The following is a 19,718-nucleotide window of genomic DNA, read 5'->3' as shown; positions in this document are numbered from 1 at the left end:
TCAGAAACAGAGAATCTGAGAATCTGCTGATTGTTTTCATCAGATACAGAAAAACTACAGAAAATAAAAGCTTTTTAACTTTGTGCTTTTCTAACAATGTTAAATGTTGATGCTGTATGAAGGAACAAAATAAAACCACATGTGCTGATGTCAGAAGTGAAGACATCAGCAGACACATGTACAGTGCTGCTCTGACCGGCTGTCTGAGCTCCAGCTCCTGTTCTGGATCTTTGTCCACACTGGGGACAGGAGAAGTCTCCTGAAGAACCAGACTGGTCCCAGTATGAGGTGATGCACTGTCTGCAGAACCAGTGTCCACAGCTGGTGGAGACTAGATCCTTCAGGACGTCCTGACACGAAGCACAGCAGGACGACTGCTCCTCCTCAGAAACATGACTCCTCTTCCTCTCCCTGTGAAAACATGTCCTGATAACTCACATGTCACAGTCACAGGTTGTCATTACTTCTGTCAAGGAGGTTTTGTTTTCACCCAGTATGTTTGTGTGTTGGTTGCTTCGTCAGTGGGATTATAAAAAACGACAGATTACCAGTAAACTTGTTGGAAGGTTGTGGTCTGTGAACCAGATCGGGGGGGGGCGGTTTCTTCCACAGACATGTTCAGAGGACTGATGTTTACCAGTGTGTCGAATTTGGTGCAGGTCCAAATCAAAATGAGTCTCTAGTGGATTTCAAAGTGGTTTCATAAGGAGCGTGTTGGTTCTTGGTGGAGGTCTGAGCTCTTTGAGTGATTCTGAGAGATTAGTCACCAACTTGAATGAAGCTGTGTCCTAATGCAGGGGCCACACTAGAGGAAACTAGATTCTCTTCAGAGCAGGTCACAGTAGAAACAGTCTCTTACTTTGTGTGTGAGGGTCCAGGTTCATTACTGAAGAGTATAGGAGGTTCCATGGACATGTGACTCTTCAGAGACAGACAGCTGGACCCTGGAGACTCTGCTCTCAGTCTGTGGTCCTGACCTCTGCAAACACAAACATGTTTTTATTCAGAACACATCATTCACTGGTTCATTCTGTGAGGATTCAGTTTGGAGCTTCACATGTTTGCAGCAGGTCTCTTACTTTGTGTGTGAGGGTCCAGGTTCATTACTGAAGAGTATAGGAGGTTCCATGGACTGGTCACTCTTCAGAGACAGACAGCTGGACCCTGGAGACTCTGCTCTCAGTCTGTGGTCCTGACCTCTGCAAACACAAACATGTTTTTATTCAGAACACATCATTCACTGGTTCATTCTGTGAGGATTCAGTTTGGAGCTTCACATGTTTGCAGCAGGTCTCTTACTTTGTGTGTGAGGGTCCAGGTTCATTACTGAAGAGTATAGGAGGTTCCATGGACTGGTCACTCTTCAGAGACAGACAGCTGGACCCTGGAGACTCTGCTCTCAGTCTGTGGTCCTGACCTCTGCAAACACAAACATGTTTTTATTCAGAACACATCATTCACTGGTTCATTCTGTGAGGATTCAGTTTGGAGCTTCACATGTTTGCAGCAGGTCTCTTACTTTGTGTGTGAGGGTCCAGGTTCATTACTGAAGAGTATAGGAGGTTCCATGGACTGGTCACTCTTCAGAGACAGACAGCTGGACCCTGGAGACTCTGCTCTCAGTCTGTGGTCCTGACCTCTGCAAACACAAACATGTTTTTATTCAGAACACATCATTCACTGGTTCATTCTGTGAGGATTCAGTTTGGAGCTTCACATGTTTGCAGCAGGTCTCTTACTTTGTGTGTGAGGGTCCAACTTGCTCTGAAGTGTCCTCGTCCATGTTGCACCGGGCCGGCTGCGGCTCAGTTGTGGTTCAGGCCACGCTGCTCTTCTAGATATTCAAGATCTGTTCTATTTCCTTCTGGTTCTGCGCTCAGTTTACAGCAGAACTCAGTGAAATGATCTTTCACACCAGTTTTAATGTTTGTCTGTTGAAAACGTCACAAACACAAATATTTGCAAAACTTCCTGTAGCCTGCCCATTTCAAAATAAAAGCACTGCAGCGTTTGTGTCGACTGAATCAATTAATTTATTTTATTTTATTAATTTATTATTTTCAAGGAAATACAGTGATCACATCAGAAACCTCAGGAAGGACAAGAGTCTCTCTCTCTCTCTCTCTCTCTCTCTCTCTCTCTCTCTCTCTCTCTCTCTCTCTCTCTCTCTCTCTCTCTCTCTCTCTCTCTCTCTCTCTCTCTCTCTCTCTCTCTCTCTCTCTCTCTCTCTCTCTCTCTCTCTCTCTCTCTCTCTCTCTCTCTCTCTCTCTCTCTCTCTCTCTCTCTCGACGTACTAGGGAATTGCGTCACTTCCTTTTTTCCTGAGCTCACAGGAATCAGGACAAACAAGTTCAAGAAACGCACCCAAAAATTCCCAGCAAGGACACACACACACACACACACACACTCAGGTGACTGTAACGTATGATTGTGAAAACACGCTCTGTTATTAAACACTTGATGAACAGATGAAGATAAAAAGTGAAACTGTGAGTTCACTCTGTTAATTAGTCCTTTGAAGGCTCTTTGTTTCAGACCTGCTGTTCACATCTGTCTCTGGGATCCGATCACATGACGTCTGTCACCAGGTGTGAACTGACAAACTTAGAGTCATGTGATCAGCAGACGGATGTTAACAGCAGGTGTGAGAGTGAGACAGGAAAACTTTCAGAAAGTTGTGTTCAAACTCACCTGCTCACTTTCCTTCCTTCTGCTCGTCCAGGTGAAAATGGAGTCTGACCGCTCCCTGTTCTCAGGCTCCTCCTCCTCCCTGTTCTCAGGCTCCTCCTCCTCCCTGTGGAACCAGTTCACTCTTGAAACCAGTTCAAAGTCCAGTTCATACCCATGAACATGAACTGGTTCACAGTTCATGTTTTATTGTGATGTTATGATGTAGATAACAAACTTAGGATCATGTATTTAGTTACTAATGGACGGTGTGGGATCCTGAATCCAGATCTTTCACACTGAGTCCTGACTGGGAGCGTCTCCTGGGACTGAGCCGTACAATGTGATTCATCATGATGTTTAAATGAGCCTCAGAAACTCTGGAGTCAAACACTTCCAGTCACAGTGTTGGTTTATAGATCTAGAGACATACAGCTGCATTGTGATGCATCATTTGACCGTTGTGGGGGGGGCAGTTGTTAATGTTATCCCAGAAGTTGTTGTTTTGAACCGACATGAGGCAGCAGTGAATTAAATGAGAAGAAGAAGAAATCAGAACAACACAGACTGCAGCTTGAGATTTCTCTCTGGGCTTTTAGAAAGTTTCAGACTTCCTCTTTCACGGAGGATGTCAGCAGGCGATCTTTAAGTGTGACCACGTTGATGTGGACTGATCAGATCTCAACTCGTCCTCCAGTTACGACTTGTGATTAGATAACAAGAGACACAAAACTGATATAATGTACCTTTAAATCTGTATTAAAGGAAGGGTTGGTCATTTGTTTTTATTTGTATAAATCCTTATTACCTTCCGATAGAATCAATAAATAAAGTTGTCATTAGAACAGAGTGAACTGATTGGCTGGCGTAGCTGTCAGTCACTAGTTGGTGAGCGAGTCACGGAAAAGTAGTTTTCTATCTTCTATCAGGCAGTGGGCGTTCCTGTGTTTTGGGGCGGAGCTTGGAGGAGAGGGGCTGGAGTAAGTCGGTGAAACCTGCTGTTGCTTTTCCAGGTTAAACAACCCCAGATTGTGTTGTCATAGTAACCGTGAACCTGTAACTCTCTGGTGTTAGAATCTCTGTGGTGAACACACTGAGATCAGATCTGGAGCTTTCTGCAGGTTTTTAGCCTCTTTTAGCTTTGAGTTGACTGTTCAGCTGCAAATAGAAAACTGCAGGCAGCTGAACTAAAGAATAAATACGAGAACAGACACAGTCAGAGCAGCTGGAGAGAATCCTTCAGCAGCTGAAGAGCCTGCTGTCCTTCAGGAGGCGGAGACCAAACACCGAGATGAAAGAGAGGAAAAACCACAATGTTTATCTGACGTCTGGAAGTGAACGAATAATATTGTTACTAACAAATGAGTCACATCTACTTTACAAACCAAAGATACATCAGAAGTGAATCTATGAGTTTTCCTGTTTTCAGTCTGTACATCTGATCTGAATATTAATGAGCGGATTTTACTCTAGTTGGTGATTTCTCCAAAAAATAAAAAGGTTTGTGTCTGACGCCTTTAACTTCATTGTCTACAACACAGAACATCTCCACAACAGCAATCACTTCTTACAGCTCCCTCTACAGAAAGTTAATGTTACTGTCATCAGATGCTTAAGTGGACCGATCATATTTCATGTTGTTTACTTCAGATTTAGTCGGTGAAGCCACATTCGTAGTCCTGGAGACTTCAAGGAACTAAATATTTCTCCAGACTATATTTCCACTGTAGTGATTGAAATGGAGTAATCATCTATCAAACTTTACTTTCAGTGTTTTAGAATAGAGGCTGAAATTAAATGTCTCACTCCAAAGGTGCCTGTACTCTGGGAAAGCACTTCCCCCAGATCAGCAGTAAAAAATGTAATAAGACCCGAGTTCCTCCAAAGATTCCTGGGTAAAGTTCCTATATTTGAATCTCAGCTCTATAGACATAAGGTCGGATGGACTCAGACGTAAAGGTAGAAACAGGCCGGAGGAGGTTTTTAGGGTCGATTGTCTCCAAACCTCAACAGACGCAGTGACGTACGAACACGTTTGACTTCAGGACTCAACAGAGTTTAAAGAGAAGAAGGTTCAGTTTGGCATTCAACACTTTATTCACAAACTATAACCAATCCCTGTTTCCACAGGTCAGTGGGTGAATGTACAGGTGTGTTAGATCAGTATCACTGGCTGCATCATCAAGTGTCACCATGAACCCTCCATTGGTCCGTTCATCCCTCCATCCTCCAATCAAAGTGCTCAGCAGTTTGTCCTTCAGTGTGTGTGCGTGTGTGTGTGTGTGTGTGTGTGTGTGTGTGTGTGTGTGTGTGCAAGTCGGTCCAGTCTCACTGTACCCGGGTCCGAGTGCTCATCTTAAAAAAAAAAAAAAACACACCTAAACATTTACAAATACATTCAAACACAACCAGGAGGTTTTTCCTAGATAGTTGTTAGACAGCAAATAGCACCGCAGAGCGAAATACATCTGAGGCTGGAATATAAAACTCTACAGACAGACGGCAGACGGGTTAGCTGCGTTCACGCAGGAGGGAGGAGTCACGCTCAAACACTTTTACACTTAGAAAAATACACAATGTTGTGATGACGGCCTTGTGGTGTTTATAGAGGGTTTATATATTCTGCTTGTGTTGTGTCATTTCAATAAACACATTCTTCATGTGAATAAACACAATCGGTGCAGGAAGGTTGCTGGTTTGAATCCGGTTCAGATGGGTCTTCCTGTGTGGAGTCTGCATGTTCTCCACGTGTTTTCTCCAGGTGCTCCGGCTTCATCTCACAAACACATGCAGATTAGGGGTTGTGTAGATTGGAGACTACACACAAGCTGCTGCTGCTTCAGCCTCTGGATCCTCAGGACACAGCTCAGCCTCCGTCCACACAAACTGTCCTCAAAACTCATAGCTCCACTCAGACCCCCACCACCTGTTGAGAGAAGAAGACATCATTGTCACAGAGACTCACTTCATCAGCTGTGAGTCAGTGATGCAGCTCATCCAGTAGAAAGAGCAGCAGGGACTTCAGTCCTGTTCAGAGGTGGAGCAGCTTCCTCTCTGCTTCATGTTCACGTGTTGGAATGAACACGCTAAGAGCTCAGTGTGTGTCCTCTGCATGTCAAAGTGCAGAGTGGACACCTGAGAGGTGGATTTACTGCTGTTACAGGTGAAGACATGTTTCACTGTGTGTTGATGAACATCTGCTTCTGACAAACTGGGACCAGATGAGACAGATGGACCTCAGCAGAAGTTCTGCTCTGTATAAAGAGCTCCTGGTTACCATGGTGATGAGGAGAGGCTTCAGTCCCACTGATCTCAGAGCTGTGACAAAGATCCACCTGATCAGTTCTTCACTGATGAAGTGAGAGGACAAACTGTCTCAGATCAGATGAAGAAGACAGCGTCTCTGTCCCTCGTGTGAGGCTGTCAGCTGTGGTCCAGCTTGTGTAAGTTACAGCGCCCCCTGGTGGCTTCTGGTTAAAATACATTATGTGACCACGACATAATAACGTGTGTGAACGAGATAAATAACTCGAGGCCACGAGATCTGAATCTGTTGTTTACTAACAAGACGAGTGGAAGACAAGAAGACACACACTGTCTCACTGACTCTGAGGACACACACTGTCTCACTGTCTCTGAGGACACACACTGTCTCACTGACTCTGAGGACACACACTGTCTCACTGACTCTGAGGACACACACTGTCTCACTGTCTCTGAGGACACACACTGTCTCATTGTCTCTGAGGACACACACTGTCTCACTGACTCTGAGGACACACACTGTTTCTGAGGACACACACTGTCGCACTGTCTCTGAGGACGCACACTGTCTCACTGTCTCTGAGGACACACACTGTCTCACTGACTCTGAGGAAACACACTGTCTCACTGACTCTGAGGACACACACTTTCTCACTGTCTCTGAGGACACACACTGACTCACTGACTCTGAGGACACACACTGTCTCACTGACTCTGAGGACACACACTGTCTCATTGTCTCTGAGGACACACACTGTCTCACTGACTCTGAGGACACACACTGTCTCTGAGGACACACACTGTCTCACTGTCTCTGAGGACGCACACTGTCTCACTGTCTCTGAGGACACACACTGTCTCACTGACTCTGAGGACACACACTGTCTCACTGTCTCTGAGGACACACACTGTCTCATTGTCTCTGAGGACACACACTGTCTCACTGACTCTGAGGACACACACTGTCTCTGAGGACACACACTGTCTCACTGTCTCTGAGGACACACACTGTCTCACTGACTCTGAGGACACACACTGTCTCACTGACTCTGAGGACACACACTGTCTCACTGTCTCTGAGGACACACACTGTCTCATTGTCTCTGAGGACACACACTGTCTCACTGACTCTGAGGACACACACTGTCTCACTGTCTCTGAGGACGCACACTGTCTCACTGTCTCTGAGGACACACACTGTCTCACTGTCTCTGAGGACACAAACATGGACCTGTCTCCAGGAAGCTGACTGAGGTCATCTGGTGTTTTGGGGACAGGATGAGTCTGGAGACATTGAGATGTTCTGGGTGAGTTAGAGATCAACTGAACCAACCAGACGTTGATTTAAACTTCCCTTATCCGTCCTTTTAAGGAGAGTGTGCACCACACAACAGTGGAGAGTCACTGTGGTCAGTGGGCGGAGCTTTGATACGGGTTGATCTCCAACTTAACCTGCAGCAGGTTAGCCGTTCATCAGAAGTTACCATGGTGATTTACCTCGTTAAGAAGTGGACGAGCTTCGTATGACTGAAAAAACTAAACCTGAAGTTAACCTGATAACCACAAATCCTGCTTGGTAGCACAGACCCTGGATCTGTGATACTGACTGTGTTTAGTAAAATACTGATGAAAGCAGCGTGGACTGACTCCAACCATCTACTGACCTCAGAGTCTCCAGTCGACAGGTTGGACTCTGCTGTAGATCAAGCAGCTCCTTCACTCCTGAGGCCTGCAGGTTGTTGTCTCTCATATCCAGTTCTCTCAGATGAGAGGGGTTTGACCTCAGAGCTGAAGCCAGAGAAGAACAGCTGATCTCTGTCAGTCTGCAGCGAAACAACCTGGATACAGAATAAAACAGAAAATAACAGACACAAATTCATGTCAGCACAGATTCATAACATGGAAGATAATTATGAAATCAGACATGTTGGACTAAAAACGAGTCCTGATTCAGTACAAATAGATTATTTGGACCCGGTCTCTGTCCTGCAGATCAGTTTAGGAAATCCAGAACTAAACTCAGTGTTTAACAAGTAGATGAATATTTAAAATGTCACAGATTACTTAAAGAATGGATACACATTATGTATGAAGAGTTATTATGTTAAATTCTAAATAAATGAGACAAATTGTGTATAAATGCTGTTTTATAGATATGAGATCTACAGAAGTCAGTCAGTGAACTGACCTCAGAGTCTCCAGTCGACAGGTTGGACTCTGTAGAAAACCACACAGCTCCTTCACTCCTGAGTCCTGCAGGGTGATGTTGTCACTCAGATCCAGTTCTCTCAGATGAGAGGGGTTTGACCTCAGAGCTGAAGCCAGAGAAGACCAGATGATCTCTGACAGATAGCAGCTCCTCAACCTGGATAAAGAAATATGAATATTAGAATGTGTCCTCCTTTTGTTGTGGATCGTCATCATGTCAACACAGACTCTCAACATGCTGCTGACCTCAGTCCAGTCTGTGACCTGAAGATAATTATCAGATCAGACATGTTGGACCATTGTTTCATTCATCAGCTTCTTCTCTGTGTGTTGGTCACTGAGCAGGTTTGTATAATTAAACACTGTTTAAAGTAGGGATGGCTCCTGATGTCACTTCCTGTTTGTTTCTATACTTATCAACTGTCCAACGTGTTGCAATAAGAATGTGTCTTATTTTGAAAACCTGAGGAGGACGAGTGCTCGGCCTCAGTCCACATGTTATTTACTGAGACTTTCTCAGTGATCAGGAGCAGGTGAGTGCAGGTGAATGGAGTTGATGAGGTGGACGTGACTGACAGGCTGGGTGAGGGACAGATGACTGAGGGACAGTGAGCAGAGCAGAACTGAGACAAGTTAAATAAATAATGACCCAATAAGAAAGAAAGTCTGAAAAGTGAAGAAGGATTTAAGGACCTCAGAGTCTCCAGTCGACAGTTTGGACTCTCCAGTCCAGAACACAGCAGCTTCACTGCTGAATCCTGCAGCTTGTTGTTACTCAGATCCAGTTCTCTCAGATGTGAGGGGTCTGACTTCAGAGCTGAGACCACAACTTCCCAGAGAGTCTTTGAGAGTCCACACCAACTGAGTCTGTAATTAAAGAAAATATCTATAAGAATAAAATAAGAAAACACAACATTCATACAAAACCTAATCATGTGACCCTCACCCTGGTAAATCCCCTCTTTGTTAAAAACTCCTCAAGAGAATCCTTTCAGATTTGGTTCAAGCTTCATTCACACTAACAGAGGAACTCATGAGATTTAGGAGGTCAGAGGACAAAGGTCAAGGTCACACAACATGTTCATTCAGACTGACAGAGGAACTCATTAGATTCAGGAAGTCAGAGGACAAAGGTCAAGGTCACACAACATGTTCAACATGATATCTCAAGTCTTAGGGGATTTCTTCACATTTTGACTCAAAGACACAATGTGAACTGACTGATTAGATTTCAGTGGTCAAAGGTCAACGGTTACAGTGACCTCATGTTATACTGTATACACACACACACACACACACCTTCAACCTCCCCACACACACACACACATACACACACACCTTCACCCTCCCCACACACACACACCTTCACCCTCCCCACACACACACACACACAAACACACACACCTTCACCCTCCCCACACACACACACCTTCACCCTCCCCCCACACACACACACACACACACAACCACACACACCTTCACCCTCCCCACACACACACACCTTCACCCTCCCCACACACACACACACACACACACACACACACCTTCACCCTCCCCACACACACACACCTTCACCCTCCCCACACACACAAACACACACACCTTCACCCTCCCCCCCACACACAAACACACACACACAAAAACACACACACACACAGACACACACAAACACACACACACACACACACACATACACACACACAAACCCTCCCCCCACACACACACAAACACACACACACATACACACAAACACACACACACACAAACACATACACACACACACACACACACACCTTCACCCTCCCCACACACACACACACAAACCCCCCCACACACAAACACACACACACACAAACACAGACACACACACACACACACACACAAACACACACACACACTCACAAACACACACACAAACACACACACACAAACACACACACACAACGCCCCCCCCCCCCACACACACACACACACACACCCACACACACTCACCGAGCCTTCCTGCAGTTCCTCACAGCTGGGATCAGTCTCCGTCGACCCTGGTCTGATGTGTTGAACTTCTCCAGGTCCAACTCATCCAGAACCTCCTCTGACATCTGCAGCATGTAGGCCAGAGCTGAGCAGTGGATCTCAGAGAGTTCCTCCTCTGATCTGTTCTCTGACGTCAGGAACTGTTTCATCTGCTGATGAACTGAGTGGTCGTTCATCTCAGTCAGACAGTGGAAGATGTTGATGCTTCTGTCAGGAGAACTGTTACCACTCTCCATCTCCTTCAGGTTGTTGATGACTCTCTGGATGATCTCTGGATTGTTCTCTCTCCAACCCAGCAGGCCTCCTAAGACTCTCTGGTTGGACTCCAGACTGAGGCCGTGAAGGAAGCGAACAAACAGGTCCAGATGACCATTTGTACTGGTGAGGGATTTCTTCATGGTTCTCTCCAGGAGGTCATCCAGGGAGAAGGTACTGTCTGTGTCCCCACATGTTCCCAAGAAGTTGTTGAGTTCTTCTGTGTTCCTCTCGGTGTAACAGTGGAACATGTAGACTGCAGCCAGAAACTCCTGAACGCTCAGATGAACAAAGCAGTAGACTGATTTCTGGAAGATCACACACTCTCTTCTGAAGATCTCAGTACAAACTCCTGAGTACACCGAGGCCTCTGTGACATTAAGATCACACCGCTCCAGGTCTTCTTGGTAGAACATGATGTTTCCTTCCTCAAGATGTTTAAGTGCCAGCCTCCCCAGCTTCAGGAGAACATCCCTGTCAGCCTCCGTCAGCTGCTGTGGAGTCGTCTCATGTCCCTCACCGTACTTGTTGTTCTTCCTCTTTGTCTGAACCAGCAGGAAGTGTGAATACAGGTCAGTCAGGGTCTTGGGCAGCTCTCCTCTCTGGTCTGTGGTCAACATGTGCTCCAGAACTGTAGCACTGATCCAGCAGAAGACTGGGATTTGACACATGATGTGGAGGCTCCTGGACGTCTTGATGTGTGAGATGATTCTGCTGCTCAGCTCTTCATCACTGAATCTCCTCCTGAAGTACTCCTCCTTCTGGGCCTCAGTGAAGCCTCGTACTTCTGTGACCCTGTCAACACATGCTGGAGGGATCTTATTGGCCGCCGCAGGTCTGGAGGTTATCCAGACGAGAGCCGAGGGAAGCAGATTCCCCCGGATGAGGTTTGTCAGCAGCACGTTGACTGATGACCTCTGTGTGACCTCAGACACAAGCTCCCTGTGGTTGAAGTCCAGAGAAGGTCTGCTTTCATCCAGGCCGTCAAAGATGAACAAAGGTTTACAGACAGCGAGCGTCTCTGCCGTGAGCTTCTGTAACGCTGGATGGAAAACACAGAGCAGTGTGAGGAGACTGTGCTGCTGGTCCTTCACCAGGTTCAGCTCCCTGAACGAAAGCACAGTCAGCAGATCCACATCCTGGTTTTCTAAACCCTCTGCCCAGTCCAGAGTGAACTTCTGCACCGAGAAGGTTTTTCCAACGCCAGCGACGCCGTTGGTCAGGACGACTCTGATGCTGCTCTGCTGGTCAGTGGAGGCTTTAAAGATGTCATGGCACCTGATGGGAGTGTCGTGGAGGATCTTCATCTTGGAAGCCGTCTCAAGCTGCCTCACCTCATGTTGAGTATTAACCTCTTCACTCTGTCCCTCTGTGATGTAGAGCTCAGTGTAGATCCTGTTGAGGAGGGTTCTACTTTCTGTTTCATCACTTCCTTCAGTCACATGTTCACATCTCGTCCTCACACTGAGCTTATGTTCATCTAAAACCTCCTGCAGACCACGATCTGCTGAAAGACAAGAAACATGTCAGAGACAGAGAATCTGAGAATCTGCTGATGGTTTTCATCAGATACAGAAAAACTACAGAAAATAAAAGCTTTTTAACTTTGTGCTTTTCTAACGATGTTAAATGTTGATGCTGTATGAAGGAACAAAATAAAACCACATGTGCTGATGTCAGAAGTGAAGACATCAGCAGACACATGTACGGTGCTGCTCTGACCGGCTGTCTGAGCTCCAGCTCCTGTTCTGGATCTCTTTCCACACTGGGGACAGGAGGAGTCTCCTGAAGAACCAGACTGGTCCCAGTATGAGGTGATGCACTGTCTGCAGAACCAGTGTCCACAGCTGGTGGAGACTGGATCCTTCAGGACGTCCTGACACGAAGCACAGCAGGACGACTGCTCCTCCTCAGAAACATGACTCCTCTTCCTCTCCCTGTTAAAACATGTCCTGATAACTCACATGTCACAGTCACAGGTTGTCATTACTTCTGTCAAGGAGGTTTTGTTTTCACCCAGTATGCTTGTGTGTTGGTTGGTTCGTTAGTGGGATTATAAAAAACGACAGATTACCAGTAAACTTGTTGGAAGGTTGTGGTCTGTGAACCAGATCGGGGGGGGCGGTTTCTTCCACAGACATGTTCAGAGGACTGATGTTTACCAGTGTGTGGAATTCGGTGCAGGTCCAAATCAAAATGAGTCTCTAGTGGATTTCAAAGTGGTTTCATAAGGAGCGTGTTGGTTCTTGGTTGAGGTCTGAGCTCTTTGAGTGATTCTGAGAGATTAGTCACCAACTTGAATGAAGCTGTGTCCTAATGCAGGGGCCACACTAGAGGAAACTAGATTCTCTTCAGAGCAGGTCACAGTAGAAACAGTCTCTTACTTTGTGTGTGATGGTCCAGGTTCATTACTGAAGAGTATAGGAGGTTCCATGGACTGGTCACTCTTCAGAGACAGACAGCTGGACCCTGGAGACTCTGCTCTCAGTCTGTGGTCCTGACCTCTGCAAACACAAACATGTTTTTATTCAGAACACATCATTCACTGGTTCATTCTGTGAGGATTCAGTTTGGAGCTTCACATGTTTGCAGCAGGTCTCTTACTTTGTGTGTGAGGGTCCAGGTTCATTACTGAAGAGTATAGGAGGTTCCATGGACTGGTCACTCTTCAGAGACAGACAGCTGGACCCTGGAGACTCTGCTCTCAGTCTGTGGTCCTGACCTCTGCAAACACAAACATGTTTTTATTCAGAACACATCATTCACTGGTTCATTCTGTGAGGATTCAGTTTGGAGCTTCACATGTTTGCAGCAGGTCTCTTACTTTGTGTGTGAGGGTCCAGGTTCATTACTGAAGAGTATAGGAGGTTCCATGGACTGGTCACTCTTCAGAGACAGACAGCTGGACCCTGGAGACTCTGCTCTCAGTCTGTGGTCCTGACCTCTGCAAACACAAACATGTTTTTATTCAGAACACATCATTCACTGGTTCATTCTCTGAGGATTCAGTTTGGAGCTTCACATGTTTGTAGTGTTAGGGTTTGAAAATGTAGCTAGTGTGGGTCTGACTGAACTCTATGCAATAAAGTTCGGGGCCAGATAATGGCCTGCACACAAATGATTTACTAATAACCTTTTCCTTCCTAGTGTTTAATCTTGAAATTAGAATGTATGTGCGTCACATTGTTGTTTCGTTGTTTTGGTTTAGTTGTTTGGAATGTCTGTACAAACAGAACGTACAGCCGATATAACAGGAACATAATATCTTTTCTTCAACAACAACAGTTTGGCTCTCGTAGCATCAGCTGTGTCAAGGCATTGGGAGTGGCTGCTTGTCACTTCCTTATTCCAAAGCCAAGAGGATGGACTACGCCTGCACACGAGGAGGAACCAGGGACTGTTATAAAATCTTACAGACGCCGGCTGTTGGATGCGTTCTGATGGGTTTTGTGTTCCGATGCGACTCGAGACTGTCCGGGGCTGCTAGCGTTCCAGGCAGTGAGATGGATGCCCGTTGTTTTGCTTCTCATACCTTTCATTGTTTTCTAAATAAATACTTGATTGAACAAAACCGAGTTCAGCTCATCATCTCATATTTAGGATAAACCACCACGCCTACAGTAGCAGGTCTCTTACTTTGTGTGTGAGGGTCCAGGTTCTTTACTGAAGAATATAGGAGGTTCCATGGACACGTCACTCTTCAGAGACAGACAGATGGACCCTGGAGACTCTGCTCTCAGTCTGTGGTCCTGACCTCTGCAAAAACAAACATGTTTTTATTCAGAACGCATCATTCAGTGGTTCATTCTGTGAGGATTCAGTTTGGAGCTTCACATGTTTGTAGCAGGTGTCTTACTTTGTGTGTGAGGGTCCAACTTGCTCTGAAGTGTCCTCGTCCATGTTGCACCGGGCCGGCTGCGGCTCAGTTGTGGTTCAGGCCACGCTGCTCTTCTAGATATTCAAGATCTGTTCTATTTCCTTCTGGTTCTGCGCTCAGTTTACAGCAGAACTCAGTGAAATGATCTTTCACACCAGTTTTAATGTTTGTCTGTTGAAAACGTCACAAACACAAATATTTTCAAAACTTCCTGTAGCCTGCCCATTTCAAAATAAAAGCACTGCAGCGTTTGTGTCGACTGAATCAATTAATTTATTTTTAAATGTTTTTATTGTGAATAAGATGCAGGGCTTCATAGTTTGTAGTACTGGTATTTATTTGAGTACACAGGACTTTTTATATACAAGGAAATACAGTGATCACATCAGAAACCTCAGGAAGGACAAGAGACTCTCTCTCTCTCTCTCTCTCTCTCTCTCTCTCTCTCTCTCTCTCTCTCTCTCTCTCTCTCTCTCTCTCTCTCTCTCTCTCTCTCTCTCTCTCCTGAGGTCACAGGAATCAGGACAAACAAGTTCAAGAAACGCACCCAAAAATTCCCAGCAAGGACACACACACACACACACACACACACACACACACACACACACACACACTCACTCAGGTGACTGTAACGTATGATTGTGAAAACACACTCTGTTATTAAACACTTGATGAACAGATGAAGATAAAAAGTTAAACTGTGAGTTCACTCTGTTAATTAGTCCTCCAGACCTGCTGTTCACATCTGTCTCTGGGATCCGATCACATGACGTCTGTCACCAGGTGTGAACTGACAAACTTAGAGTCATGTGATCAGCAGACGGATGTTAACAGCAGGTGTGAGAGTGAGACAGTAAAACTTTCAGAAAGTTGTGTTCAAACTCACCTGCTCACTTTCCTTCCTTCTGCTCGTCCAGGTGAAAATGGAGTCTGACCTGTCCCTGTTCTCAGGCTCCTCCTCCTCCCTGTTCTCAGGCTCCTCCTCCTCCCTGTGGAACCAGTTCACTCTTGAAACCAGTTCAAAGTCCAGTTCATACCCATGAACATGAACTGGTTCACAGTTCAGGTTTTATTGTGATGTTATGATGTAGATAACAAACTTAGGATCATGTATTTAGTTCCTAATGGACGGTGTGGGATCATGAATCCAGATCTTTCACACTGAGTCCTGACTGGGAGCGTCTCCTGGGACTGAGCCGTACAATGTGATTCATCATGATGTTTAAATGATCCTCAGAAACTCTGGAGTCAAACACTTCCAGTCACAGTGTTGGTTTATAGATCTAGAGAAATACAGCTGCATTGTGATGCATCATTTGACCGTTGTGTGGGGGGGGGGCAGTTGTTAATGTTATCCCAGAAGTTGTTGTTTTGAACCGACATGAGGCAGCAGTGAATTAAATGAGAAGAAGAAGAAATCAGAACAACACAGACTGCAGCTTGATGACCTTGAGATTTCTCTCTGGGCTTTTAGAAAGTTTCAGACTTCCTCTTTCACGGAGGATGTCAGCAGGCGATCTTTAAGTGTGACCACGTTGATGTGGACTGATCAGATCTCAACTCGTCCTCCAGTTACGACTTGTGATTAGATAACAAGAGACACAAAACTGATATAATGTACCTTTAAATCTGTATTAAAGGAAGGGTTGGTCATTTGTTTTTATTTGTATAAATCCTTATTACCTTCCGATAGAATCAATAAATAAAGTTGTCATTAGAACAGAGTGAACTGATTGGCTGGCGTAGCTGTCAGTCACTAGTTGGTGAGCGAGTCACGGAAAAGTAGTTTTCTATCTTCTATCAGGCAGTGGGCGTTCCTGTGTTTTGGGGCGGAGCTTGGAGGAGAGGGGCTGGAGTAAGTGGATGAAACCTGCTGTTGCTTTTCCAGGTTAAACAACCCCAGATTGTGTTGTCATAGTAACCGTGAACCTGTAACTCTCTGGTGTTAGAATCTCTGTGGTGAACACACTGAGATCAGATCTGGAGCTTTCTGCAGGTTTTTAGCCTCTTTTAGCTTTGAGTTGACTGTTCAGCTGCAAATAGAAAACTGCAGGCAGCTGAACTAAAGAATAAATACGAGAACAGACACAGTCAGAGCAGCTGGAGAGAATCCTTCAGCAGCTGAAGAGCCTGCTGTCCTTCAGGAGGTGGAGACCAAACACCGAGATGAAAGAGAGGAAAAACCACAATGTTTATCTGACGTCTGGAAGTGAACGAATAATATTGTTACTAACAAATGAGTCACATCTACTTTACAAACCAAAGATACATCAGAAGTGAATCTATGAGTTTTCCTGTTTTCAGTCTGTACATCTGATCTGAATATTAATGAGCGGATTTTACTCTAGTTGGTGATTTCTCCAAAAAATAAAAAGGTTTGTGTCTGACGCCTTTAACTTCATTGTTTACAACACAGAACATCTCCACAACAGCAATCACTTCTTACAGCTCCCTCTACAGAAAGTTAATGTTACTGTCACCAGATGCTTAAGTGGACCGATCATATTTCATGTTGTTTACTTCAGATTTAGTCGTCGAAGCCACATTCGTAGTCCTGGAGACTTCAAGGAACTAAATATTTCTCCAGACTATATTTCCACTGTAGTGATTGAAATGGAGTAATCATCTATCAAACTTTACTTTCAGTGTTTTAGAATAGAGGCTGAAATTAAATGTCTCACTCCAAAGGTGCCTGTACTCTGGGAAAGCACTTCCTCCCAGATCAGCAGTAAAAAATGTAATTAGACCCGAGTTCCTCCAAAGATTCCTGGGTAAAGTTCCTATATTTGAATCGCAGCTCTATAGACATTAGGTCGGATGGACTCAGACGTAAAGGTACAAACAGGCCGGAGGAGGTTTTTAGGGTCGATCGTCTCCAAACCTCAACAGACTCAGTGACGTACGAACATGTTTGTCTTCAGGACTCAACAGAGTTTAAAGAGAAGAAGTTTCAGTTTGGCATTCAACACTTTATTCACAAACTATAACCAATCCCTGTTTCCACAGGTCAGTGGGTGAATGTACAGGTGTGTTAGATCAGTATCACTGGCTGCATCATCAAGTGTCACCATGAACCCTCCATTGGTCCGTTCATCCCTCCATCCTCCAATCAAAGTGCTCAGCAGTTTGTCCTTCAGTGTGTGTGCGTGTGTGTGTGTGTGTGTGCGTGTGTGTGTGTGTGTGTGTGTGTGTGTGTGTGTGTGTGCAAGTCGGTCCAGTCTCACTGGGCCCGGGTCCGAGTGCTCATCTTAAAAAAAAAAAAAACACACCTAAACATTTACAAATACATTCAAACACAACCAGGAGGTTTTTCCTAGATAGTTGTTAGACAGCAAATAGCACCGCAGAGCGAAATACATCTGAGGCTGGAATATAAAACTCTACAGACAGACGGCAGACGGGTTAGCTGCGTTCACGCAGGAGGGAGGAGTCACGCTCAAACACTTTTACGCTCAGAAAAATACACAATGTTGTGATGACGGCCGTGTGGTGTCGTGTTTCTTCTCTCTGTGGATCAACAACGAGGTTCTGGCGGGATTTAATCGTAGAAAACATGGAATGAAACAATAACAAATGTCGGATTTTGGCATCAGTCAGTTGAAGGGTGAGAAACTCTGAAGTCAAACGTAAAATCAAAACACAAATGAAGAGGAAATTAACCACAAAAAGGTTGTTTCTGCAGACACATGAAACCAAACCGTCGCTCGTCTCCAACAACAATCACTGATTCTGTAACCGTGACGATACCATTGTTCTCAAACTCTAAACCAACTCAAAACTCATATGTTCACACCTGTTCAAATTTGCGTCTGGTGATCCAATCACAAGTGAGTTCTTCAGTTCACACCTGACGTTTCTCCACGTGATCAGATTTCACTTCCCCCGCAAATTATGTTTTTAACCAGCAGGAGGAAGCAGTGCATTTCCTGTGTCTGGTCTGCCGGAAATTAATAAAAGAAATTAAAACAACACAGACTTGGTCGACTCCTTCGCGTTTTCCAGATCCAAGATCTTTGACGTATCTGTGAATTTCTGTTTTCAGCTTCTTGAAAATGTCGGACATTGTGGACGACCACATTTTATGTGATCCGAGAACGTGAATATGTACGATTTACGAATTTTCAGAGGTTGTGTTCTAATCCGCCCATGGAGGAGGCGTCTTCGTGGGCGGCTCAGACGACAACGGACGAGTCGTCGGGTCGACAGAGGCTTTCTGCGATTTGCATCACCGGCTCGTCCCGCTCTTATTTATGTTGCCTAGCAACAGAGCAGAAGTTGGACGCAATGAGAAGTTTTAGTGCCTCTTGGTTTATAATGTGTGTGATGTTCAGTTGATTTGAAGCCTGATACTTTGCCGTTGTTACGTAATCGGTCTTCAAATGCAGCCGCTGAACTGAGTCGGACGAGCTAACGTTTTTGTTTGTGTCGTGTTTTACTTTGTTCTTTTTGAGAATCTTTAAATCGATGGAGCTCGTTTCAATAATCCAAAAAGTTTCTCTTCTTTCTGCCAAACCAGGAAATAACCACCAGCAACAACAAGTGCTCCCCCCCCACCCAGTGACAATCTATACACCTGCTGAATGGCATTCTGGGAAATGTAGAAAATTCTAAAAAGTTTCATTAACAAAGAACGGGTAGAACTAACACTTTATCTGTAGATGCAGTCAGATATTTAAATGGAATAAACAGTGTAAAAGTATCCGAGGGGCAGATCTGATCCCATTATTATGTATTTATACAATTATATATTCTTTATTTCCCATGACCAGATCTGTTTCTTACTTTAAGTTTGAATTCTCGCATCTTATTTTCTCTTCTTGTGTGAATCCAGTTTTTCTTTTTCTACAGTTTTATTTTACATTTTCATTATTTATTTTAAACTCTGGATATTTCTGACCAGTGGTTTGTTTGAGGTGACGGCAGAAATTCAAAGTTAAAAATAAAAAAATGATTATAATTATATAATAATCCGAGAAGACAAGTGAACTGAGAAGGAACGATGTGATTGGACGGTGATGTTTGATGATTAACACAAGTTGAAAAATTAAAAATAATGTTCATTCACTAAACAGCTGTGACAACTTCTTGATGCAGTGACATCATCATGTAGTCCTCTTTTGATTGGCTCAGGAGACATTTCGAACTCCCATTGTCTTTGATCTGTTTTTGTCCTTGTTCTTTCTCTTGCTCCAAAATGTCCTCGTCGCCGTGTTGCATCTTGGGATCTGTAGTCAGTCACCAGAGGTTAGTACAACTGTCTGTCCCAGTCGGTCACCACGGTAACCAATGCTCAAGTTAATGGAAGAATAAAGAAAAAGAAGAAATGACATCACATTTACATGGCGGTGATGTCACAGTGTTGGACGTTTGTCGGCTTCTGTCTCCGTCGGAGTTTCACAACAAAAACAGGACGAAC

The 19,718-nt window shown here is 44.8% G+C and overlaps 1 protein-coding gene across 1 annotated transcript in view; it reads right to left on the bottom strand.

Annotated features, from left to right (window-relative positions):
• The window catches only part of LOC133004549 (NLR family CARD domain-containing protein 3-like), a 28,704-nt gene that overhangs the window by 5,412 nt on the left and 3,574 nt on the right, over positions 1 to 19,718 (bottom strand). The window lies entirely within an intron of this gene.

This window comes from Limanda limanda, chromosome 7 (assembly GCF_963576545.1).
Source record: "Limanda limanda chromosome 7, fLimLim1.1, whole genome shotgun sequence".
NCBI classification, from domain to species: domain Eukaryota; kingdom Metazoa; phylum Chordata; class Actinopteri; order Pleuronectiformes; family Pleuronectidae; genus Limanda; species Limanda limanda.
This window is presented reverse-complemented; position numbering and strand designations above follow the sequence as displayed.